Raw genomic sequence first — 26,149 nt, forward strand, 5'->3', positions numbered from 1 at the left:
GAGTGGAATTAGAGATATGTACACTGATGAGAAGTGTTGCCCGGGAACCCTCCCTCCTGCATGAGCAGAGGGTGCCCCAAAGTGGCTTCCCCTCTGAATGAGCCCAGATGAGCCCTATAAGGAGGATTCTGGGCTTGAACCCACAAGAAGTTCAGCTGACGCGTGCCACCAGACAGCTGTCACGTCAGCTCACACGAACTTTCAAGAAAGGTGCTTAAGAGCCCCTAAGAGGGTAGGTTGCTGGGACTTCTGCCAACAAAACAGGTCATCTTAATGTTTTTGTGCCCGCTTGCCGGAAAATATTTGTATAGGGGGAGGGGACGGGGGGGGGGTGGGACTCAGCCTGAGACTCCCACTGTGCTGCGCCACCTGCCGGTCAGGTTGCAGGTCCTCTAGCCCTCATGGACCTCGAAGTACGGATAGTGCCTGAGACTGTATTTCCAGGAACTTCACATGTGATCGGCTGGAAGTCACACCACCGCTTTGTGTACCACCAAGACCGAAAAAAAATTGTCGCCAATTATAATCATGAGACAGCACTGACTGGAAATGAATCCTGATTTCAGAGCTGTTTTAATGTTTAAAAAAAAAAAAGTGCACATAGTAATTGATGAAATACAGTGAGGGTAAACGAGTGATTGGCTTGGGTCAGTCTGCATAGCTACTCTCTCCAGACCCACCACTCTGCTTTTTACAGGGATCATTAAAAGCTCCTTTACAACAAAACCAGTACTTGCAAATGGAAGACCAGATTCCTGGGAATAAATCTCAATCTGTATTACATTTTTTGTCCTTCTCTCTTTTTAAATTGATTGTGTATGTCAGGTGTCTTCTGAAAGGATCCCAAACAAGCATTGATGGCGAGAGTTTCAGGTGACTGTGACTTCCTTCAAGCAGCCCATACAGCCCATTGTTCAAAACACAGGAACAGAGTGACCCTAAATGGGAAGAACTCTGGATGGACCCAGCTCCCTCTTTTCTGAAAAATATTATGTTGGAAAACATAAAATTCCTTGCTGGGCATACATAGCAAAGGCAAAGAATGCTGTCTGGTAGGGAATCTCTCCATTGCTTGCTTTTAGAAAACTACAAGCATGAGATCAGGAAGCTCCTGAGAGGTCATCTAGTCCAAATTACCAGCGGATGCATGGATGTCACGGAGGGCATTTCAGACAAGAGGTCATACATTTGACCCAAAGAAGTGAGGTTACCAGCAGGAGTTCCGGTTCCGTGAGAAGCCAGTGGGGAGTAAGTGGAGAGAGGACCAGAGTCACCTTTTGCCCCTACTCATCGGCCCGTCCTAGGCTGGGTGGGCCCCAGAGCTGTCTGAACGCTGACTGGTCCTGATAAGGCCCCAGCTTCCTGGATGTGGCAGGAGGCTGTTGGCTAAGGGGCAGCTGCTGGTGAGGCTCGGGGTCTGAGTCACACTTCAGACCCTCTGCCTCCTCCAGGCCTGTCGAGATGTCCTTCACGGTAAACAGAAAACAGCCCTGAGCCCAGGAGGTGACCGGGCAGAATTTCCATCCCATCACTGTACCAGAGGACCACCAAAGGTCCTCAGTACCACAGAGGACTAATGTGCCCTTGGGGAAGAGGGTGGGAGGCAGAGCCTAGAAGTGGCCCCCACGCCACCTTCAGACGTGAAAATTAAAATCTTTTGAGTATCAAAGGACACTATCAAGAAACCAGTAAGAGCCCATCGACAGACGAATGGATAAAGAAGATGTGGTACATAAACGCAATGGAATATTGCTCAGCCATGAAAAGGAACGAAAGTGGGTCATTTGTAGAGATGTGGTTGGACCTAGAGACTCTCATACAGAGTGAAGTAGAACAGAAAGAGAAAAACAAATACCGTATGCTAACACATATATATGAAATCTAAAAAAAAAATGGTACCCATGAACCTAGTTGCAGGGCAGGAATAAAGATGTAGACACAGAGAATGGACTTGAGGACACGGGGTGGGAGGGCGAAGCTGGGGCGAAGTGAGAGTAGTATCGACATATATACACTACCGAATGTAAAATAGTTGGCTGGTGGGAAGCAGCCACATAGCATAGGGAGACCAGCTTGGTGCTTTGCGATGACCTAGAGGGGTGGGATAGGGAGGATGGGAGGGAGATGCAAGAGGGAGGGGATATGGGGACATGTGTATGCATATGGCTGATTCCCTTTGTTGTGCAACAGAAACTAACACAGTATTGTGAAGCAATTATACTCCAATAAACATCTATTAAAGAAAAAAGAGAGAGAAAAACAAATATCATATATTAACACATATATGTGGAATCTAGAAAAATGGTACAGATGAACCGGTTTGCAAGGCAGAAATAGAGACACAGATGTAGAGAACAAACGTATGGACACCAAGGGGGGAAAGCGGGGTTGGGGTGGTGGTGGTGGGATGAATTGGGAGACTGGGATTGACATGTATACACCAATATGTGCAAAATGGATAACTAATAAAAAAAAAGAAAAAATATATTATATTGACAGATTTAAAAAAAGAAAGTAATAAGACAGCCCACAGAATGGGAGAAAATATTTGCAAACCACATATCTGATAAGAGACTAATATCCAGAATATATAAAGAGCTCCTACAACTCAACAACAAAAAAATCAAACAACCCCGTTCAAAAGGACTTGAATAGACCTTTCTCCAAAGAAAATATACAAATGGCCAATAAGCACACAAAAAGATGCTCAGCACCACTAGTCATTAGGAAAATGCAAATCAAAACCACAATGAGATACCACTTCACACCCATTAGGTTGGCTAACAAGTGTGGATGAGGATATGGAGAAATTGGAACCATAGTGCATCGCTGATGGCATTATCAAACGGTGTAACTGCTGTGGAAAACAGTAGGGTAGTTCTTCAACTGGTTAAACATAGAATTACCATATAATCCAGCAATTCCACTCCTCAGTATATATGCAAAAGAATTGAAAGCAGGGACCAAACAGATGTTTGTACACCCATGCTCGTAGCAGCATTAGTTACAATAGTCAAAAGGTAGAGACGATGTAAGTGTCCATCAACAGATGAATGGATAAGCAAGACGTGGTATATACATACAGTGGAATATTATTCAGCCTCAGAATGGAGTGAAATTCTGACACATGCTACAACGTGGATGAACCCTGAAACCATGCTAAGTAAAATAAGCCAGACACCAAAGGACAAATATTGTATGATTTCACTTATATCCGGTACAAAGTCAAATCCATAGAGAGAGAAAGTAGAATGGTGGTTGCCAGAGGCTAGAGGGAGGAAGGAATGGGGAGTAATTGTTTAATGGGTACAAGAGTTTCTGTTTGGGATGATGAAAAAGTTCTGGAAATGGATAGTGGTGATGGTTGCACAACACTGTGAATGTACTTTGTGTCACTGAATTGTACACTTAAAAATAGTTAAAATGTTAAAGTTTATCTTGTGTATATTTTACTGCAATAAAAAGTAGTAAAAAAAAAAAAAAAAGCATTGTGAGTTTTATAGTCTGCGCCATAACCTAGCTATGTTTGTATTAATATAAAATTTTATTTTCTCCAAATCTTCCAGAAAAAGTATAAATCACAAATATACATATTGTCTTAGTCCCTACAGGTTACTATAACAAAATACCATTACCCGGGTAGCTTATAAACAACAAATATTTATTCCTCACAGTTCTAGAGGCTGGAAGTTCAAGACCAGGGTACCAGCATGGCTGGACTCTGGTGAAGGCCCTCTTCCAGGTTGCAGACTGCCAACTTCGTGCTGTGTCCTCACACGGCAGAAGGGGCAAGGGGGCTCTCCTGGGCCTCTTTTATAAGGGCACTAAACCCATTCATGAAGGTGCTGCCTAATTACCTCCCAAATGCCCCACCTCCTAATACCAACACACTAGCGTTAGGATTCCAACATATGAATTCTGGGGGGATGTAAATATTCAGACCATAGCATGCATACACACACATATACATACAGAGAAATTATATACAACTTACTGCTGCAAAATCCCTCCTTCTTTGAGAAGCACAGACTAGTACAACCACCCTTAATCCTATTCTCATGATAAAGACCCCCAGATAGGAAATGACTTGTCTGAGGTCACTCAGCGTAGGCTTGGCAAGGTCAGGATGAAACGAGGTCTGTAATGAACAGTGGGAACATATACATAGATGGACAACAGGATTTGAAAGACCAGCAGTCCCAATGCCAGTTCCGAAACCCACCACAGGGAGAGAAGAACCAAATCCCAGGAGAGTGAGCGGGTCTCTCCTTAGCTGGATGACTTGTACCTGAACTCCAGCCTGCCCACGGCCAGGGTCACATGCCCACCTCGGCAAAATACACACAACTTCCAGATAGCACTCTAGTAATTAAAACCACGATTACCGAGTCTGTTAATGCAGTGTTTTCCAAACTGAAGGTCACAACCTGTCAGTAGATCACAAAATCAATTTTGTGGATCATGGCTAGCATTTAAAAATAGAATAGTTTGCAAAATAAAAGAACAGAAAATATCAGTGTATTGCATAGGGTACAGATAAGTATCATTTTGTGATATTTCTGTTAGGTATGTTATGTATATTTGTGGTATTACATATGACCATATGTGTGTACTGGGTTGTAACATAAAAAGTATTTCTTTTTTTTTTAATTATTTTTTCCAGCTTTATTGAGGTATAATTAAAAATTATATATATTTAAGGTATAGAACTTGATTCGCTCTACATATTCATCATGAAATAATCACCACAATAAAGCTAATTAACATATACATCTCCTCACAGTTACCATATATTTTTTCACCATGTGAACACTTAAGAGATCTCCCCTCTTAGCAAATTTCAAGTGTACAATACTGTATTGTTAACTACAGTCTCAGTATTGCACAATAGATATCCAGAATTTATTCATCTTGCGTAACTGAAAATTTGTAGCCCTTGACAAACATATCCTCATGTCTTCTCTCCACCGCCCCGCCCAGCCCCAAAGGTATTTCTTCCTAAAAAGTTTCTAATGTCACAGGTCACCTGTATTGATTTGGGGGAGCTATGGCTTTTTTTCATCTAGAGTCACACACACACACACAGTGACGTGTCCATGGAGTTTAGGGGGGCCCAAGGCTGCCAGGTATCTAGACAGAAGAATAGCTGGACCAGAAGCGCCCCCCTTGATATACTGTAACAAGCCCCCTAGCCGGCCTGAGCTTGATGGACGCTCGGAAAGTGGCGCGCCAGCCCCTCAGAGGATCCGCCCCCTCCCTCCGCAGGCCAGGAGTGGCTCCAAGCCGTGGGAAACAGCCGGACCCTCTGGGTGTGTCTACCAGTCAGTGAATGAGGGCCGCCTTCTTTCCAGAAAGCTGTTCCTGCCCGAGCTGCCCCACCCTGGAAGCTGGCCCCGTGGGCTGGGCAGGCAGCCTCCCACGTGGGAGCACCTGCACACACAGCCCCACCCCGCGGACGCAGGGAGTGTGCCGCTCACGCAGACCCGGCTCTCCGTGGGGCCCGGCCGGGGGAAGGCCACCGGGACCCAGCAGGGCACTGCTAGTACCGCCACCTCTGTGGGCCCCCCAGAGTGAGCACGGGCTGGGGCGGGGCCGCTCCGACCCCAGGCCCTGAAACTCCTGGGGTCGCTCCACACTGTCTAGGCTTCAGGCCCGTCCCGGAGCCTCGAGCCTCAAGCATCGCACAGCAGGGCTCCTCCAGCAAGGAGCCTTCCCCAGACCGCGCCGCGCACCCCCTCTCGCTCCTTTCCCTGAGCACCTCTAGACGAAGTGAGGGAGTGGCAATCACAGACTCTGGGGTCAGGCAGACCTGGGCTCCAGTCCCAGCCTCTCTGTCCACTAGCTGGTGCCCCGGGGCATGTTGCCTAACCTCAGCGCGGGTCCCATCCCTCACGCGTGAGCTGCGGGAGGAGTGAAGCAAGCAACGTGCGTGGGCTCTTTGCATGGAACCAGGCCTGCAGCGGACACCTCAGTAACTGGCAATTATTATAACTAGCCCGGTTGCATATTGTTCTCTGATTCTTTTAGGTGTGGTTGTTTAGGCAGCCACAATTTAGACTCCTTGAAGACAGGGCCTGGATCTGTTTTTATATAAAAGAAGAGACCCAATAATAGCATGTTGACTGTTCTACTCTGAGGTGGTCCATTGGGAATTCCCTGGCGGTCTAGTGGTTAGGACTTGGCGTCTTCACTGTGCCCGGGTTCAATCCCTGGTCGGGGAACTAACATCCTGCAAGCCGCGTGGCGCAGCCCAAAAACAAACCAAAAGAAGGGGTCCATTCATTCATGTGTCCATCCATTTATCCATGAAATGAGGCTGCTAGGTGCCGGCACTCCACTGAGAGCTGGGATGTAGGGTGTAACCACAAGCTACGCCTTGTGGGAGGCACACACAGAACAAGGGAGGCGCACAAACCAGTGACCCAGTGGGTTAGATGCTACGTGGATGATGGAAACAGTTCTGTGGAAGCATCTGGGGGAGGGTGGGGTGCTGTCAGGCTTGAGGAGAAGGTTAGGGTCAACTTTACAGAGGAGGTGACGTTTGTTTGGGGCGTAAGAGGCCAGAGAGGATCCGTCAGTTTGGAGAAGGCACAGCTGGCAGGAGGAACAGCTCGTGCAAAGGCCCAGAGGCATGTTACAGGAACAGCAAGTCACTGCTTCGGGCTCCGTCAGCAGAGTGGGAGGTGTGTGTCCTCTTCTGCCTAACTGGGGGCAGAGTTGGGCGGGTGCCCGTAGGAGGGACCCCAGGGTTGACATGGGGGCTGGGGGCGAGGGGTTGGGGGAAGGTCAGCTTCACTAGGGAGGTGTTTTTGATCTGTTTTCCCATACTTGCTTGCTCACCCGTTTTCCCACAGGAGGCAGCTGCTTGGGCGGGAGGGGAAGGGACAGGTGGGGGGAGCAGGGGGGCATTCTCTGGGGGCATCTCCTTCCCTGTTCCCTGGAGACCTCCGCTCACTCCTGCTAAAGATTCAAACATCCCACCACCCAGAGCTGTGTTTGTCCTCAACTTTCCCCTCTTTAAAACTGGACTTACTGGGACATCTCTTCTCCCTCCCCTCCGTGCAGCCACTGAAACTTGAGATTTACCCGGGTCTCTGTTGCTTGCCCCCTGCCCTCTCCCTGTCGTCAACTGCACCCAAAGCATTTTCCCTGGAAGCCCCAGACCCGGCCCATAAGCAAGCATTGACACAGGCTATAGTGAGTCCCCAAAGCATTCAAGCCCCTGCCCCAGGCACTGGGGAGACTCAGCCTTCTAGACTTCTTAGCCTTCTCTGAGGGCCTCAAGGAACTTACAGTCTGTTGGAGAGGTGAGAGGGACAGGAAACTGTCCATGACCAGGGATAGGGAGCTCCAAGGAGTCCAGAGAGGTGAGAAGACCTGCGTACAGGGCGGGGTAGAGACAATGCAAAGGAGGGGCGTAGTGGGAGGAGAGTGTGGAAAGCAGACTTAAATGGCATGACACTGCCATGATGGATACATGACAGTGTGCACTTGTGAAGGCCCGTAGAATATACAACACAAAGAGTGAACCCTAACATTAGTTAACAGTCATGTGTCAATATGGTTCATCACTTGTAACAGATGTACCACACTAACGCAAGATATTAATAATAGGAGAAACTGGGGGGGGAGGGAAGGGGCACTGGGAACCCTTTACTTTCTGCACAGTTTTTCTAAAAACCTAAAACGGCACTTACAAAAAAAGTCTATTAAGGAAAAAAAAAAACAACCTAGGCCAACGTTAAAAAATCAAGGGACCTCACGTAAAAACCTGGACTCCAGTTTCTCTTGACAAATCTAAAGATCTACAGCCCTGGGTCAAATTCGCCCATGGCAGCAGCTGGCTGTCCTTTCCTGTGGGGAAAGTGAGGGAAGCCTCTGAAGTTCATGGTAGTCCCCATGTGCCAACCAGGCCTGGCCAGGAGCTCTGCCTTTGGAGACCTGGTGATAAGGGTCAGGTTTCTGATCACAGGGGTCTCAGAGCGTCATGTCCCAAGGGCTGGGAAATGGTGACACCCATGAAGGGAGGGAGGAAGACCAGGGCAGTTTTCAGTCAAGTTGGATTCGCATAGATTGCAATTTAAAAATGTGACCACATTTTGGAGGAGAAGTCGAGGCTACATATCAATTTAGGAGGCAGAGACAGGTGACTTTCAAGGCACTTGAGGTTTCTCAAGGAGAGGAGCCACAGACAGAGGAGCCCAAGGAATGAGAAAAGCGTTCCTAGGACTGATGGGGCAAAACTAACAAAGTTGGGATGGGGAGGTGGGGCAGGGGCGGTGATATAAAGGATTTGCCCAGTACCTCAGTTTCCCTGGCAAGGCAAGGGTAGGAAAAGAGGTGACTGGGGCTTAAGGAGGATGGAGCTTGGGGCCAGCTGTTGTCGGGCAACATTGGGGAACCAGCCAGGAGAGAGGCGGGGAAGCGGGGAGCGGCTCCTGGTGGGCAGGGTGCTCATCCAATCTGCTTGGGTTAAAGTAGTCCCTGGGGCTGGAAGCAGAAATGGAGAGTGAACAGGAAGATGCTTGGTTAGTTACTCATTCACTCAGCATACATTTACTGAACAGCCACTCTGTGTCCAAGGCTACGGTAGGATGTGGGGATGGAGAAACGAATATGATGAATCCACCCCTTAAGAGCTCACATTTTAGGAGCTCGGTACTGACAACTGACACAGAGTACATCTGATGGTCAAACTGTAGTTAGAACCAGATGCTTCCAGGGGAACACAGAGGAGAGACATCACATTAGGGAGTCAGGAAAGACCTCTTGAAGAAACGAAGCTTGAGCTAAGCCTTGAAGAACAAACAGGAGGGCTTCCCTGGTGGCGCAGTGGTTGAGAATCTGCCTGCTAGTGCGGGGGACACGGGTTCGAGCCCTGGTCTGGGAAGATCCCACATGCCGCAGAGCAACTGGGCCCGTGAGCCACAACTACTGAGCCTGCGCGTCTGGAGCCTGTGCTCTGCAACGAGAGGCTGCAACAGTGAGAGGCCCGCGCACCGCGATGAAGAGTGGCCCCCGCTCGCCGCAACTGGAGAAAACCCTCACACAGAAACGAAGACCCAACACAGCCAAAAATAAATAAATAATTAATTTTAAAAAAAAAGAATTCGCCTGTCAACGTAGGGAACATGGGTTCGAGCCCTGGTCTGGGAAGATCCCACATGCCGCGGAGCCACTAAGCCCGTGCGCCACAACTACTGAAGCCTGCGCGCCTAGAGCCCGTGCTCCGCAACAAGAGAAACCACCGCAATGAGTAGCCCCAGCTCACCGCAACCAGAGAAAGCCCATGCACAGCAACGAAGACCCAATGCAGCCAAAAATAAAAATAAATAATAAATAAATTTATTTTTAAAAAAAGAATAAACAGGAGCCCAGCAGCCACGGAGGAGCGAGCATTCTAAGCTGAGGGTGCAGCAGAAGCCAAGGCACGGAGGAAGGAAGAGCTGTCCATAGTTCAGTGTGGAGGTGGCATAGGGTGTGGAGTGGCAGGTGGCCAGGCGGAGCCTGGGAAGAGCCCAGATGAAGGCTCAGTGCGGACCCCGTCTGAGGCGGTGGGAATGAACGCACTGGAGGGGTGGGGAGCCAGGACTGGAAGTCTCAGGGATGGGAAGGGAAGGGAGGGTGGCTGGCGACCCTAGGTCAGGTAAGGAGGAGCGGATGCAGGCCACTTTCAAACCCGGGCTCCATCATTTACTGTGTGCCCTCGGGCAGATTACTTAACCTCTTCAATTTGAATTCTCTTATCAGCTAAATGAGGATAATAAAAGTATTGATGGCTCTTGTGAGAATGAAAAGCCATGGTGTCTACCAGAGAACACTACTGCATCCTAAACCATCTCAATTCTGCATTAATGCTCCTTCATGCTGCTTCTGTGTTGGTTTATAATTCTGCTTGAAAATGGATTGTTTCCCCTTGTCTCTGACCCACCTCCCTGGCTGGAGCTTAGGCTAATGGGTGTGCCACACGTGGGGCGGGGTTGCCATGGTGACCTCCTGTGCAGCGTGAAAGGAATCTTTCTTTTGTTCCAGCTATCCCAGCTATTCTAGATATTTACTGCTAGGCAATTATTGCACATCTAAAAAAAAGCTGAATGATACTCTTTAGCACGTTGTAGAGAAAAACTGGAAACAATCCAAATTTCTGGCAATAGAGAGCTGGCTGGGTAAGTTATGGTACATCCATGTAAAATTGTACTGTGGGCTATAAAAATGTTACAGATCTGTGGTTATGGACAGGAAACGGTGTCATGACATGCTATTAAATGAAAAAAGCAGCTTATGGAACAGCATAAATCTTGTAATGCCATCGATATAAAACTGTGTTCCATTTAAGTGCTTGTATTTACGGACAGAAAAGTGTTTGAAAGGATTCCGCAAAGTGTTCACAGTTGTTCTCTCTAGATGGTAGGGTTTACCCCTTGGGATTTGCTTTATTCTCTCGCTTCTACTTTTCTATAACATTAGAGTTTGCCCACAATGAGCATGTGCATTACTATTTATTTATGTATTTGTTAATTCATTTTCTTTTTTTTTTTTTTAACCAAAGCGCCAATGCCATTAAAAGGAAATAAATGAATGAGTCCTCCAACCGTTGGCCAGTCTTGGATAAACTAGCTATGCGAGCCAGCCCAGCCAGGGGTTGCAAATATTGGCATTTCCTCATGAGACGCTCTCGTCTCAAGCCTTCCTCCACGCGCCCCCGGCCTGCCTGCTGGCCCAGGGGCAACGCTGGCTTTGCAGTCCCCCATTCAGGGTCGCTGGGGCCCAGATTCCAAAGCCAAATAGCTGACACGTTTTGGAAAAGCCACCGCCTTTCCCCAAGCCGAAGGCCTTAGGGGGCTCCCTCTGTGCCGGCCATGGTGAAGGGGGAGGGGGACGGGTGCCCTGCATTGGGAGCGCCGGAAGGTCATCAGTAGTAGACACACAGTGAGCCCGTTCTGCGTGCAGGGCACCGTGCTCGCCCTGGAGGCGCGGGGAGGTCCAGGCCGACACAGGCTGCCCCCAGGGGAGGGGCTCCAGTCTAGCGGAGGCCCCGCCCCACGAAGGGCCAGGAACTCCAAGTAACTTCAGAGTTCCTGCAAGGCTCCCAGACTCATGGTCCACACCTTAGGCTCCTACCACAAAACTGTGGGGTCCCTTCTGGAAGGCCCCAGAGGCCCCTGCTCCTTGCAAGGCATATCCTCGAGCCCGCAGTAGCCTCACCCGTCCCCAGCCTTGAGACACCCCCGACGCCCACCACCCATCACTGCCCTCGCACGCACCGGGCTTTCACACTTCCAGGCTTTTGCCCTTGCCGACTACTCGGGGAGAGACACCGCTCCCTCCACGCTCTCTTCTTGACGGAATTCTACCCATTGCTCCAGGCTATGCTCAATACCACCTGCAAGGGTCTATATCATGCCCTTTGCAAACTTCACGGTGAAATGAGCTCTGGCTCCCCTCAAGACTGGCCCAGTCTGTCTTGTTCACTGCTCTGTCCGAGGTGCCCAGCCCAGGACTGGGCCCGGCATCACTGTGGAATGAACACATGTTTACTGAATGACTGAACGATTCTGCCGTCCACTGCACTCTGAAACCTAGAGACAGGGTCTGGCCCACTTGTCTAGAAACTTCCACCCAGTGGTTGCAGGCTCTGTTGGTGAATCCTGCACTTCCATGCCAAATGGTCTCTTTTGCTTGGTCTAAAATTTTTATTTCAGAATTTTTTTTTTAAACATCTTTATTGGAGTATAATTGCTTTACAGTGTTGTGTTAGTTTCTGCTGTATTTCAGAATTTTTAAGATCTGAAATCTCAAACCAACTGTGAAAAAAATGTATGAGACAACTGGGAAAATCTGAACATGGGATTTTTTATGATAACAAGAAATGATCAATTTGTAAGATATAATAATAGGATGATGGTTACATTTTTTAAAGGGCCCTTTTCACTTAGTGATGTATACTAAGTAGTCACAGAAGAGATGAGATGATGTCTTGAATCAGCTTCAAAAGAATCTGGCAGGAGCAGGGTGTATGGGTAGGGGTATAGGTGAAACAAGGTTGGCCATGAGTTGATAACTGTTGAGGCCAGGCATGGAAATTCATTATACTAATCTCTCAATTTTGGTATGTTCTTAAAAGAAGACAATCACAATGTAAACAAAAACAAAAAACAAAAAAAAAACACTGAAATGTGAAATATGTCTTAAGGCCTTTTCAGACATCGCACGGCAGTAGACAAAGCAAAATGCTGTTGCAAGAATAATTATTACTCTATTCACAGACTTTCCTAACGTGTGGAATATCAACATGACACTTTTGAAACTGACACAGGAAGTGTTGCATCAGAATCTCCGTCTGAACAAGGTAAAACTAAAGGACTTAAGGACAAACCGGAAATGCTTTAGAAACAAAAACTATGGCTCCTTATAAATAAAAGACTGCAGTCCCAGAAAAAAAAGCCAAAAGGCCTTGTCAGTGGAAAATGTTCGAAGATATCTCACAAATATATCTTCTTACCATTCCCCAACTAGGGTAGAGTCAGGGAAATCTTTTTCTAGAAAATGTTACAGATAAAAAATACTTCTGACATAATTATACAGCCAACTTTGATTTTAAGATTCTCCTCTAAAAGGGATCAAATAATCGATCTTACATTTTTCATGACTAGATTTTATGCTTTGGGGTTTGTTTTGTTTTGTTTTTATTAAATTTATTGGAGTATAGTTGCTTTACAATGTTGTGTTAGTTTCTTGCTGTATAGCAAAGTGAATCGGTCATATGTATACATATATCCACCCTTTTTTAAGATTTTTTTTTTTTAATAAATTTATTTTATTTTTATCTTTGGCTGTGTTGGGTCTCCGTTGCTGCACGTGGGCCTTTCTCTGGTTGTGGCGAGCGGGGGCTACTCTTCGTTGTGGTGTGCAAGCCATTGTGGTGGCTTCTCTTGTTGGGAGCACGGGCTCTAGGGACACAGGCTCAGTAGTTGTGGCTCACGGGCTCTACAGCTCAGGCTCAGTAGTTGTGGTGCACAGACTTAGTTGCTCCTTGGCATGTGGGATCTTCCCGGACCAGGGCTCGAACCCATGTCTCCTGCATTGGCAGGCGGATTCTTAACCACTGCGCCACCAGGGAAGCCCCAGATTTTATGTTTTTGAAGTGTGTAGATTTCAATGTTTTGAATACTTCATTTTTGTTTATCTGTTAATATAGACCAGAATTACAAGGTCTGTTTTTATAAGTTTACATTTACTTGAGGTTCCAAAATGTTACACATTTTTTGTCTTTAAAGTTATTAAATACTTACTTTTACTGATTTAAACTTTTAAATACCTTCTTATAAAATACAAAGACGGAGCCTCATCCACCAGAGGGCAGAGAGCAGAAGCGAGAAGAACTACAATCCTGCCGCCTGTGGAACAAAAACCACATTCACAGAAAGATAGACAAGATGAAAAGGCAGAGGGCTACGTACCAGAGGAAGGAACAAGATAAAACCCCAGAAAAACAACTAAATGAAGTGGAGATAGGCAACCTTCCAGAAAAAGAATTCAGAATAAAGATAGTGAAGATGATCCAGGACCTCGGAAAAAGAATGGAGGCAAAGATCCAGAAGATGCAAGAAATGTTTAACAAAGAGCTAGAAGAATTAAACAACAAACAAACAGAGATGAACAATACAATAACTGAAATGAAAACTACACTAGAAGGAATCAATAGCAGAATAATTGAGGCAGAAGAACGGATAAGTGACCTGGAAGACAGAATGGTGGAATTCACTGCTGTGGAACAGAATAAAGAAAAAAGAATGAAAAGAAATGAAGACAGCCTAAGAGACCTCTGGGACAACATTAAATGCAACAACAGTTGCATTATAGGGGTCCCAGAAGGAGAAGAGAGAGAGAAAGGACCCGAGAAAATATTTGAAGAGATTACAGTCAAAAAATTCCCTAACATGGGAAAGGAAATAGCCACCCAAGTCCAGGAAGCACAGTGAGTCCCATAGAGGATAAACCCAAGGAGAAACACTCCGAGACACATAGTAATCAAATTGGCAAAAATTAAAGACAAAGAAAAATTATTGAAAGCAGCAAGGGAAAAACGAAAAATAACATACAAGGGAACTCCCATAAGGTTAACAGCTGATTTCTCAGCAGAAACTCTACAAGCCAGAAGGGAGTGGCATGATATACTTAAAGTGATGAAAGGGAAGAACCTACAACCAAGATTACTCTACCCAGGAAGGATCTCATTCAGATTCGATGGAGAAATCAAAAAGCTTTACAGACAAGCAAAAGCTAAGAGAATTCAGCACCACCAAACCAGCTCTACAACAAATGCTAAAGGAACTTCTCTAAGTGGGAAACACAAGAGAAGAAAAGGACCTACAAAAACAAACCCAAAACAATTAAGAAAATAGTCATAGAAACATATATATCGATAATTACCTTAAACGTGAATGGATTAAATGCTCCAACCAAAAGACACAGGCTTGCTGAATGGATAGAAAAACGAGACCCATCTATATGCTGTCTACAAGAGACCCACTTCAGACCTAGGGACACATACAGACTGATGGAAAAAGATATTCCATGCAAATGGAAATCAAAAGAAAGCTGGAGTAGCAATACTCATATCAGATAAAATAGACTTTGAAATAAAGAATGTTACAAGAGACAAGGAAGGACACTACATAATGATCAAGGGATCAATCCAAAAAAAAGATATAACAATTATAAATATATATGCACCCAACATAGGAGCACCTCAATACATAAGGCAACTGCTAACAGCTATGAAAGAGGAAATCGACAGTAACACAGTAATAGTGGGGGACTTTAACACCTCACTTACACCAATGGACAGATCATCCAAAATGAAAATAAATAAGGAAACAGAAGCTTTAAATGACACAATAGACCAGATAGACTTAATTGATATTTATAGGACATTCCATCCAAAAACAGCAGATTACACGTTCTTCTCAAGTGCGCACGGAACATTCTCCAGGATAGATCACATCTTGGGTCACAAATCAAGCCTCAGTAAATTTAAGAAAACTGAAATCATATCAAGCATCTTTTCTGACCACAACGCTATGAGATTAGAAATGAATTACAGGGAAAAAACGGTAAAAAACACGAACACATGGAGGCTAAACAATACGTTACTAAATAACCAAGAGATCACTGATGAAATCAAAGAGGAAATCAAAAAATACCTAGAGACAAATGACAATGAAAACACGACGATCCAAAACCTATGGGCTACAGCAAAAGCAGTTCTAAGAGGGAAGTTTACAGCTATACAAGCCTACCTCAAGAAACAAGAAAAATCTCAAGTAAACAATCTAACCTTACACCTAAAGGAACAAGAGAATGAAGAACAAACAAAACCCTAAGTTAGCAGAAGGAAAGAAATCATAAAGATCAGAGCAGAAATAAATGAAATAGAAACAAAGAAAACAATAGCAAAGATCAATAAAACTAAAAGCTGGTTCTTTGAGAAGATAAACAAAATTGATAAACCACTAGCCAGACTCATCAAGAAAAAGAGGGAGAGGACTCAAATCTATAAAATTAGAAATGAAAAAGGAGAAGTAACAACAGACACCGCAGAAATACAAAGCATCCTAAGAGACTACTACAAGCAACTCTATGCCAATAAAATGGACGATCTGGAAGAAATGGACAAATTCTTAGAAAGGTATAACCTTCCAAGACTGAACCAGGAAGAAACAGAAAATATGAACAGACCAATCACAAGTAATGAAATTGAAACTGTGATTAAAAATCTCCCAACAACAACAACAACAACAACAAAAATACGAAGACGTACTTTAGTATTAGGTGATAGACATAATAAGACGGCCCTGGCTGTTTTACTCCAGTGAAACTATTTCCACACATTGTAGGAGCTGGACAGGTGGGTGCTGGGCACCTAGCCCAGTGGTTCTCAGCTCTGGATGCACCTTAAAACTACCCAGGGAGTTTTTTGGGTTTTTTTTCAAGAGACAAAATTTAATATATGCACACAGTTTTATATATAATGCAGCATCACACCATGTAGGGCATTTACTCTTATTTTATACATTCAGATATGTTTGAAACACTTCTTAAGGCTACAAAACAACATAGAAAAATAAACAGGAATGTATTCAACACTTAAAAAAGTGATATGATAAAGAATATAAAGTACTATTTTCCTAGGGAGTTTGAAAACATACTGATGCCTGGACCCACTACTCAGTTAACTGAGGCCTCAGAAGATCAGGGAGCGAAGCAGGAGCCCAGGTGACTCTACAGCACAGCCAGGGTGAGGCCGCCAAGATTCTAGGCCAAGGCGAGAGCTGAGCTGGTCCTCCACTGAGCCCTGGAGAATCAGGACCAGGGTGCGTAGGCTACACAGCCTGTTGGCCTCCAGGGTGGGTGCAGCAGGCAGTTCCCTCCCCCAAGGTTGGGAAAGGGTGAGTCCCTGCCAGGCTGATGGAAGGTGAACCAGGCCCTGACTGTGGGCGCTCCCCTCCCCCCAACAGGAAATGTCAGGCTGCTGGGGAAGGCACGATCCTATCTCCACCCTCCTCCCAAGCTGCTAATCTGATCAGAAACTTAAAGTCTGAGACAAGGCTGTCAGCCTGTGAGACGGAGCCCAGACCACAGGAGGAAGGAAGGCAGGGAGACCCAGTGAGGGCTCCGGGCAAGGGTGAACGCCTTCCCACATCCTGGGGAAGCAGCCCTGGAAGCCTGGAGGAGGCCATGCAGAACCAAGACACCCCCGCCCCCCACATGGGAGCTTCTGGGAGGCAGGTGTCAACTCCAGCCACAGAGGCAGGGCCCAACGAGGGTCCCCCAACGAGGAAGGGCCGCTCTACGCGCACTGAGCTCCCCACCCGGAAACTGTCCAGGTGGGGTCTGGGGTGCTGACTCTGGGGAGGGGGTGAAGTTAGGGATAGAGGCAGGAGCCTGGAAAAGCACTCTAGCAGTAAGTCCCAAACCCAACCATGCATCCAAATAACCCAGGGGCCGTGAACGCAGAACCTACTGGGTAAGTCCACCTCACGCTTTTTCAATCCGAACCCCCAGTGCGGGAGCCTGGGAATCATCCCCAGTATCAAGCGCCGGTGGGGATTCCCGCGCATGGCCCAGGCGGGAAGCAACTGCCCTGAGCTCCTGGGATCGGTCACCTTCACGTGGCCCAGAATCCACTGTGCACTGAAGGAGGTTAGGTTCGAATCCACATCGCTCGGTGAGCAGGTGCTGCAGCCCCAGGTCCCTGGTGAGCAGGGGATAGGAAAGCACGGCCACCCGCACAGAGAATCCCTTCTTTCTGAGAAACCAGACATGTCCAGTAGTGAAACCATGAGGGAGCGACAGGAGGGAGGGAAACAGACTTCTCCAAGGGACCACCAGCCTCCTGGACACACCCACCTGGGCGATTCCTAGGTGCCTCGAATGCCACACATCCGCAGGTGAGGCATCACCCATCCAGCCACCAGATCATGCCTTTGTACTTAGTACACACCATTCCCTCGGCTTCGAGATGCCTTTGCCCTCACTCCGTGTCTGCCCGGAAAGTTCCACCTCATCCTTGCCCGAGCCCCACTTCATCAGGCTCCAGTGCCCCTCACCTGCCCACTGCCCCCAGGTCCTCGGGGCCTCCCTGCCACACCTCAAGCTGTGTGGGTACTCCGGGAGCATGTCCAACCCCACCTTGCCCACTGCTGGGTCCCCGGAACCAAGCACTGCCCCTGACATGGCAGGGAGCACTCAGAAAAGACCTGCCCGATGGCCCCGAGGAGCCCAGAAAAGGGACCCAGAGCAAGGATGTCAGGACAGTCAGTGAAGGCCCCTGGGGGGAGGCAGCGCTAGAAGTGGACCCCAAATGAGGGGTAGTACTTGCTCCGGCAGAGAGGAGGGGAAAGGAGATGAGCTTTAGAGCAAAGACCCCGCGCGGGGAAATGGGCTGGCTGCGAACAGGGAGGCCTGCTGGTGCTGAATTCAGACACGAGAGATTGGAGGACGGCAGGGGGCAGGGAGGGGGGGGGGGCACAGGAGCCCCTGGGTGCACCCCTCCTCCCAGCCATCAAGCTCAGCGTGACCTCCTCAGATGATCTGCATCCTGAGAAGCTTTCCTGGCAATCATTAACTCTGAGCTTCACCCACTAGGACTGGGGGCAATTATTTACTGATCTAACTGGCAAGTGAGCCATTTCATGTAATTATTACCCAAAGAACACACCCCACAAGCAAGGGGGAAATGGTCTGGGGCAGCCAAGGAGCCAGGGAGGTGTGAACTGGCAGGAGGAAGGAGGTCACATGGACCGGGCAGGGGACTGGCATGTGCCCAGACCTTCAGCGGAGACTAGAGGACATTGGGGGTCAGAGAAGGACATGGGGCCCAGAGGGGGAAGGCGAAGGACACAGGGCCCACATGACTTTACAAGTGGCCCCATAGCCAATGAGGAGTTCAGACAGTGGGGTGGGGGGTGCAGAGGCAGCTCTGTAACATACAGTTATTCCCATCGGTGATGAGTGAGTCTGGGCCCTGGAGTCAGGTGGACCTGGCTTTGAGTCCTGAGGTCTCTCTAGGCCTCACTTTCCTCCTCTGTAAACGGCGATGATGGCATTGATTTGAAATCCCTCTTTCTGAGCACTTGGTCTATTCCAAGACCCTTATGGGCATTTTACACCCCACTGAATTTTCACAATCTGCCTCCGGGTGGGTGCTTTTATAATCCCCAGAGTGACTACGCCATGGGTCTGTGTCGAGCATTAACAAGAGCCCATGTGTAAGGCCCCGGTGCACAGCAGGCGTGCAGAAAGTCACCTGCCCGTACGACATTGTTATGACAGAGGATGTTCTTCTGCTGGGCTGCCGCAGGCTACAAGGTAGACCGCAAAACAGATCCTCCTTCCTCCTCGCTGCCACGGTATTTTTCCTGCTAACCAACGTCAGAGGCAACACATTTCACAATATTTGAAGGCAACGGTGGATTAAGAGCCCCAGTGGCTGAAGTGTGACACAAGGTCATTACTCTAGTATTATTAAGCACAGGCTTTTTTTTTTAAGGGCTGAGGAAAAATGCATTATTCAAAACCCCATGAAGAATGGGAATAATAGGTGCCTTCAAATCAGCCCCCAAGAAGGAGCAGCCAGAGCTCGGGAAGTTGTAAACAGTTAACCCTGCCCTGCCGGAGCCTCTGCTGCCAGACCACCTCTGAGGCTGCCGGCTGGCCTTGCACCCCTGCCTGGAGGCCGGCCCAGAACCCGAGGGCCCACCAGAGGCAGCAGCGTGGGATCAGCAAGCAGGCGACAGTGGGTGCGGACCCTGGCTGCAGCCGTCCCTGGCCATCCCTTCCTGACCCTCAAAGCCCCACCTGTCGCTGGTTTCTGTGGGCAGTGATTCACTCTGCCCAGGCATGGAAAGCTGGACCTCTGTACGAAAAGTGAGAAAGGAAAAAATCATTTCCATGATTAAAACACCTCTCCCAATCACGTCCCCACGGTGTCCCACAGAGCCCTGGGAAGCAGGAAGTACCATCAAGGTGGAAACACGCCTGGAGATAGGTCCCTTTATTTCTTGGCCCAGGAATGTCAGACTGCACTGGCATCTACACAAGGAGGTGGCAAAATGGTCACCTCTGCAGTTTGAGTCAAGGGCTACCTCCATACTATGAGGCTAGAAATTTTACCATTAGAGATTCATTTCTTTGGGCCGTTAAGGAAGGGCCTGAGGAACATGCTGATACTCTGGGGAGAGGAGAGGTGTCATGGGGAGTAGCGGAAATTATCGGAGGAATTTTTTCTCCCTCTTACTTTTCATGCCGAGTCCCTGAGCTTCCTTCCTGCACAAAGTGAATTCATTTCCACGCTAACTAGTGGCAGCTGGCACTTCAGGGGGATAAATCCGAGCATGAGGGGTGAAATGAAGGGGCAGAGAACCCAGCTGTGTAGTGTCCATCATAAACAGTTTGTGGGAAGAGAGCACCGGACGAGGAGTCAGAAGACCTGGTCAAGTCTGACTGAGCTGCCCTGGGTGGCCCAGGTGACCCCGCATGAGCTGCGTGACCTTCTGGGCCTCAGTTTCCAAATCCCAGTGTGAGAAAGCGGAGGTGGTGATACCTGCCAGTACCAGGAAGCGCTAGGGGAACAGTGCGAAGGCACGGCTGGGCACCACCAAGTGTGTGAAACCCTTTGGCTCTCCCAGAGCAGGGATCACCTAGCCCCACAGAGACCCTGCCCAGACTCTGTCCTCCTCACACCGGCGGGATACATGAACTGAGCCCGGGAGCCCAAACAAAGCTGACTTGCATGGAACAAGGCCCACTTTATCAGGACAGGCGTTTTCCCTTTGAAAGTCAAATCTGAGGCCTTCGAACAAGGAGGGGTATTCACAGCACACCCAGGTCGGTGGGGTGGAGGCCCGGGCAGAGGCTGCCTCCCTTTCCCTTCCCCTCCCTCCCTGGCCCGCTGCCCGTGAGAGCCTGACCACTGGACTTCACTTCCTCAGACTCCCCTTATGTTCTTTCAGGCCCTGATGGAAATCTGAAGGGTGGTAAGCAAAGACTTGATCATTAGAAAGAGCCTACAAGGTACCTAAAGGTCAAAACTGATACTTCCAGAAGAGAAGTCAGGTGTTAAACCGGGACCCAGAGATGTTAGGAGGCCTGCTCAGGGTCACCCAGCGAGGTGGTCCTAGGGTAAGTCCAGAAGCCCCCAGCCTTGCTAAGGGACAACGTAGAAGCAACATTCTAGCAGCTGGGCACCCGCTGGACTCGGAGGAACTGTCCCTGGGAGGACGGTGAAGATTAAACCAAACCAGACCAAGAGTGGGGAGGGAGGAGGGCAACAGCCACTTTCCCTTCTTCCCGAATCCCACCCCCCGCCCCGCCCCACCTCATGCTTAAGCCAGATGTTTCGTCATCCTTCAAACAATTGCTTTTTTAAATCACAACTTTTCTTAAAGCATCGGTCAGGTTCTAGAGAGGATGTGTACCAAAAGCATCTAAGAAATAAACCACTGACGTCCCATATTTCAGAAACGGACACCCCCCCCCCCACTATTGGCACCCTTCTCAAAGCTGCTGCTCCCCAGTTCCACCCATCAAAAGAAAGGACCCCAGCGAGAAGCATTACTGGGTCCTGATCTGGGAAAACACTTGTTTCCTGCCCTGAGGGCCACTGAAGGATGCTTGAGGGGACAACAACCGCCCAGCTGGAAGCATTTTCAAAGCCTCACCGTCCCTCCCAGAAGTGCAAGGTCACAGTGCATCCAGCCTGCACGCAGCCCCCCAGGGCTCCCCTCCCGGCAGAGAGGCTGCGACACTGTTGACAGAGCGCAAAGGGGCTCTCCTCCTCCCCCCCAAGTCCTGTCTCCTGTCCCGTCTCCTGCCCCATCCCTTCCCAGGGGCTCACCTGTCGCCCCCAGGGCAGCCATCACCCGTCCTCCTGCGCCCCAGGTGGCCTGATTCTCAACCTCCCCGGGGACACCTGGCCTCACCTGGCCTCACCGGGCTCCTGCTGCCTCCTTCCCCTTCGAGGAGACCCACTGTCTGCTTGAGCTCTTCCTCCTTCTAGAAGTCATCTCTGCCAACCACAGCCCAGCTGGTTTCCCTTCATTCTCTGCACTGGTATCTGGGGTGATAGAGCATATTGGAGAAGGGGACACCGTGCCTTTGCCGGGGAAGCAGAACAAACACAACAAACTTGCAAGACCCACAACGCCCAGCCCAGTTCAGAGTTCAGGGGAACTAGGTAAACACTAGCTGAATGTGAGGCTATTTCCCCACAAATTCCACTCTCAAAAAGGTAAATAACTCCGGAGGCAACAATAAAAGAAAAATCGCAAGATAGCGTGAGTGATTGCCAAGTGTGCATGTGTTTGTGAATTTCCAGTGGATTTACTGACTTAGAGCACACAAGACTGGGAGGTAGACCAGCATTACTAGAATAGGCAAATCCTCCCCCAGCACACACACACACACACACACACACACACACACACACACACACAGATTCTGTGTGATTTGAGGCAGTGTGGACCAGGGCCCCCAGCTCCAATACCGACCGTTCTACCATTACTGCTCTATTCTCCATGTTTTGATCTTCAAGAATTCTTCTCTCAAATCCAATGCCACTAGAAGAACCAGCTGCCAGGGATGAGCATCCGATCCTGGAGGAGGGAGGCTCCCGGAGGGAGGAGGGAGCTTTCATGGGGGAGGCAGAAAGCACCAGATGGTGGGGATACTAGAGACAGGAGGGGAACACCTCTGCGGTGGCACAGGCAGACAGGGGTGGGAGGGGGCAAGCTGCAGGGGTGAAGGCAGATAGCTGAGTTCATCCAGGGATAGGGTTTCGTTAACGTGACATCAAAAAGCCAGAGCTGGGTTAGACCCATGTCATTTCCAGGTCCTTCACCATCTGCAGCTCCACAGCCCCACCCTGAACTCACAAAGGGAGTTAAACACTGGGAATTTAAAAACTGTCTTCAAGAAGCATCCACAGGACCCAGCCTGCATCTTTGACCCCACGGCTCCCTCCTTCCCCGTACACAGTCAGATGCACCTCCTCTTTGCATATTTTCCTCCAGCCTCCCAGTTCTGATCACCCCAGCCCCCCGCCCCCCCTGGCCCCCCCCACACAGTTCCCTGTGCCTCCCAGTCTGTGCTCCTGCCCTTCCCACCACGAGGCCTCTCCTCATCTCCAGCCACCTCCTCCAGGAAGTCCACCCTGAGAGCCTGCTTATTTAACCACTCACACGGTGACAGCTCTGGAGCCCCACTGGGACCTGCAGTTTACTCACCCTCACACTCTGTCCCGTCCAAGGGTCCCTCTTGTCTTAACTGCACCCATAGGATTTTAATTTACGGAGGTGTCTGAATGGCACACGGTGAGGCTAATGACATTGAAAGAAAAACGCATTACTTACATTTCCCGAGAGAAGGGGACACAGCACAGCACACAGGACCACAAGGGAAGCACTAGGCTTTGGTCAAGAGGCAGAAGCAGTAGCAAGGGGAAGGCCTAAGGCCAGAGCCTCTGTTGGGGTTTCCAGTGGGAAAGGCATGGCAAAGCAGCTTGGGATTGGCTGGTCTGAACAGTTCCAGTGGCCTGTACGGCATCGGGGCTGTCCCTAGTTGTCTGGTACCTGGCACTGGATTGGTTTAGGGCAGGGGAAATATTGGCTTGTGACAGAGTGAGATAAGCAGGGGCTTCAGAGTATGGGGTCTGATCGCAGGGGAAATGTCACCACATTGGCCGTTAGCCTGGTCTGGTGATTACTGCGTGCCAAACAGACAAGCACACTATCTAAGAAAACACAGGACACCCATCCACTCACTTCCCCTCCTCTTGCTCTGGTGTCAGCGTTCATGAATCCGATCACTCTCTTGCTAATACAGAAGTTCTCCTGCCCTCTAACTTTCTGATAACTTGTTAACACAATCCCATGCCTGGACGAACCCAGCTATCTGCCCTTGCTCTCGAAACTCGCTGCCACCAACCCCCTGGCACCGGCACCGTCCTCCCACCTGCCCTTCTGCCTGTTACACAGCAGAGGTGTTTCCCATCCTGCTCTCAATCTGGAACCCACTCCAATGCTTCCTCAGGGACCCCTGAGCCAGGGACCCCCACACCCCGGCAAATCTCTCCCATCAGCGTTCATAATTCTGAAAACATAGCAGCAACAGCAAAAAAAAACAAAACAAAAAACTTCCTTGATTAACCGGGGGGGGGGGGGGGGGGGGGGGGGAATGCTTGTAATTTACATTCCCAACAAAAGACTAGTTTCCCCTAATACACAAAGATCACCTCTAATTCAATGAGAAAAGGGCCAACAACCTCATAGAAAATGGGCAAAACATATGAATAGACAGTTCATAGAAATGGAAATACACATGGCTCTTATATCTATGAAAACATGTTCAACCTTACTCAGAGCAAGAAAAATGCAAATTAAAACTACATCAAGAAACTATCTTTGGGACCTCCCTGGGTGGCGCAGTGGTTAAGAATCCGCCTGCCGACGCAGGGGACACGAGTTCGATTCCTGGTCGGGGAAGATCCCACATGCCGCGGAGCAACTAAGTCTGTGGGCCGCAACTACTGAGCCTGCGCTCTAGGGCCCACGAGCCACAACTACTGAGCCCACGTGCCACAACTACTGAAACCTGCGCGCCTAGAGCCCATGATCCGCAACAAGAGAAGCCACCGCAATGAGAAGCCCGCGCACCACAACAAAGAGTAGCCCCCGCTCACCGCAACTAAAGAAAGCCTGCGCGCAGCAATGGAGACCCAACACAGCCATAAATAAATAAATAAATAAACAAACAAACAGTCTTCCAGATTGGCAAACATCAGTAAGTTGGTAACACTCTATTTCGGAGGGTGTAGAAAAATGAGCGTCCTTGCACACTACTGGTAGCAGTGTACATTCTTATAAATTCTATGGAGAGCAACTTGCTGATATCTTTCAAAATACAAACCATCCGACTCACCAATTTCATTTCTGAGACGTTTCCCCACATGCACCCACCAACACTGCAAAATGACTGAAGCACAAGGAGATTCAGTGAGACACTGTGATGTCCCCAAACAGGAGATTTGTTAAATAAATTACGTGCCATCCATATCATGGAACATTATATAGCTGTAAAGGAGAATGAAGAAGCTCTCCATGTACTGACCTGGAAGCTTCTCAAGAGAGCTAAGTGGAAAAAGACCAAATCAGGGGTAGAGGAACGCATAGAGTGTTGCTACCATGTGGAGGGAAAGACCACATGTGCATTTACTGATCTGTGCATGAAATATCTCTGGAAGAATATGTTAAGAAACTGGTAAAGCTGCCTCTGAGGAGGGGAGGGCACTGGGAGGCCAAGGGAGATGGGGGTGGAGACTTTTTCACAGCGAAATCTTCACAATTTTTGAATTCTGAACCATGTACTTTTATTTTCTAAGAAAAAAAAAAGGGAGGATGGGGGCAAAACAAGCAAGATTAAACAAATAAAACAAAACCCTCCCTAACGCACTTCCCTTCTGATTTCCATGCTCTCTCCTCACCTTCTGCTGACACTGGTTTGGAAAAGCTATCTACCAGCCCCCTCCCTTCCCTCCTGCCCCTTCCTCAGCGATCCCAGGCTGACCTCCCCCGTGGCAGCCACCGGACTCTAAATCCAGGGGCCACTTCCCAGTTCTCATCTTACCTGAAGCCTCCAGAGACTTCACCGCAGGCTAGGCCCCCATCCTTCAGCATCCTCGGGCTCCTCCAGCACCGGGCTCCCCGGGTTCCCTGCTCCCTCTCTGGGACACCTCCCAACGCTCCGTCTCTGAATGCTGGCACCCCTGGAGCTCACTTCTAGGCCCTCCTCTCTGCTCTTCTCTTCTTGGTCCACACACTCCCCCTGGGCCATCTGGTCTACCCAAGGCTAAGCTCATCATTTACACGCATGTCACTCCCAAATGTGCATCTCCAGCCGGACCTCTCTTTTGAGCGCAGGGCCCCACCTGGATGACTCCCAGGTATCGCTCACCCAACAGGCCCAAAATGTAACTTGCCAGCTTCCAGCCACTTTCATCCTCCACACCCAGGAGGCTCCCTTGCCTGTGTTCCCTCCTGAGTATCCCTGAATCCATCCGCTCTTCCCTGCCCCCACCACTGCGCACCTAACGGAAGCCTTCCTCATCGGCTCCCCCAGCCTCCTCACTCTTTCCCACCTCAGGACCTCTGCAAACAGTTACCTGTGCCCCGAATATTCCCCTCCACTCCCCACCCCTGCTTTATCTTGATTCTTATCTAACTTCTAGAACTCAGATTACCATCATTTTCTCAAGAAGTCTCTCCTGGCCCCTAGGCAAATGGCTCTCAACTGAGGGTGACTTTGCCTCCCAGGGGACATTTGGCAATGATGTCTAGAGACATTTTTGTTGATCACAACTGGGGATGGGGTGTGTGTGGTTACTTACTAGCATCGCGTGGGTGGAGGCCAGGGAAGCTACTAAACATCCTGCAACACACAGGACAGACCCCATGACAAAGAATTACCTGATCCAGAACGTCAAGAGTGCCGATGTGAGAAACCCTGCCCTAGATTAAGCATGTCCCCTGACACACTTTCATAACCTCCTCCATTTCTCCTGCATAGCACCTATCCCAATTGTGTCAATATT

At 48.8% G+C, this 26,149-nt stretch overlaps 1 protein-coding gene across 6 annotated transcripts in view; it reads right to left on the reverse strand.

Annotated features, from left to right (window-relative positions):
• The window catches only part of PAQR5 (progestin and adipoQ receptor family member 5), an 88,215-nt gene that overhangs the window by 53,049 nt on the left and 9,017 nt on the right, over positions 1–26,149 (reverse strand). The window contains exons 1-2 of one of the 6 annotated variants that reach the window (XM_059912890.1): positions 25,186–25,690; positions 22,788–22,880 (exon numbers count right to left, since the gene is read on the reverse strand). The exons of 3 other annotated variants lie outside the window; for them this stretch is intronic. The gene's annotated coding sequence lies outside the window, so the exon portion shown is untranslated. Of the gene's footprint in view, positions 1–21,485; positions 21,631–22,787; positions 22,881–25,185; positions 25,691–26,149 lie in introns of those variants that run through there. 2 more of the 6 variants (XM_059912889.1, XM_059912891.1) reach the window with 2 other exon arrangements.

Source organism: Balaenoptera ricei, chromosome 2, assembly GCF_028023285.1.
Source record: "Balaenoptera ricei isolate mBalRic1 chromosome 2, mBalRic1.hap2, whole genome shotgun sequence".
Taxonomy (NCBI): Eukaryota; Metazoa; Chordata; class Mammalia; order Artiodactyla; family Balaenopteridae; genus Balaenoptera; species Balaenoptera ricei.